Source organism: Hipposideros armiger, unplaced genomic scaffold (genome assembly GCF_001890085.2).
Source record: "Hipposideros armiger isolate ML-2016 unplaced genomic scaffold, ASM189008v1 scaffold_2407, whole genome shotgun sequence".
Lineage (NCBI taxonomy): Eukaryota > Metazoa > Chordata > Mammalia > Chiroptera > Hipposideridae > Hipposideros > Hipposideros armiger.
Window position 1 is genome coordinate 9,606 of NW_017733740.1, and position 1,151 is coordinate 10,756.

A 1,151-nucleotide genomic window follows, 5' to 3' on the forward strand; every position below is an offset into this window, starting at 1 on the left:
TCTTATTTCTTTTTCTTGACTGATTTCTCTGGCTAGGACTCCCAGCACTATGCTGAATAGAGATGGTGAGTGTGGACACCCTTATCTTATTTCTTATCTTAGAGGAAATACTTTTGACCTTTCACCATTGAGTATGATACTAGCTATGGGATGATCATATATGGCCTTTATTTATTGAGGTATGTTCCTTTTATACCAAATTTAAGAGTTACACAACACATAAGAGTATAATATTGTTTGAAGTTAGACTCTGATTAAGTAAATATTGTAAACTCTAGGACAACCATTTAAATAAATAAAAAAAAGAGATCTAAATAATAAGGCAATAATGGAGTTAAAATGGATTCATAAAAAATTACCCAAAAGAAGACAAAAAAAGAGAGAAAGAACTGAATAGATAGAACAATAGAATGCAGTTAACAAAATGGTGGACTTTAATCCAACCATATTGGAAATTAGATTAAATAAAAATAGTCTAAAGAAACTAATTAGAAGGCAGACTGTAAATTGGGGAGGGAGGAAGCAAGACTCAACAATATGCTGTCTGCAAGAAATCCACTTTTTGTTTCCATGCAGGAGTTGAACTAGCAACCTTGCTGTTAAGAGCTCACGCTCTATCCACTGAGCCATCCGGGCAGCAGCTCAGCTCAAGGTGCCAATTCAGTCTTAGTTGTGGGTGGGTGTAGCCCACCGAACAGACAATCTTGTCATTAAGAGCACGTGCTCTCACCAGCTGAGCCATCCTGCCACCTGTTGGCAGCTCTGCAGCAGACCAGGTTGGGCGCAGCTCAGGCAAATCTCACTGGCCCATGTGGGAATCAAACCAGTGACCCTGTTGCTCAGAGCTTGTGCTCTTAAGAAAACTCTTAACCAATTGAGCAACTCGGCCGGCCCAAGAAATCCACTTTAAATAAAAATAATAGATAGATTAAAATACTAGAAAAAGATAAACCATACGTACATTAATCAAAAGAAAATTGGAGTAGCTCTATTAATATCAAAGTAGACTTCAGAGTGAGGAACATTACTAGGAATATAGGACATGATTCAACAGGAGTAATTTCTCCAGGAAGATATAATAATTCCATTTGGTTCTGTTTTAAAGTTTCAATCTCTTTGGTAAAGTACTCCATTTTGTTCATTAATTTTAT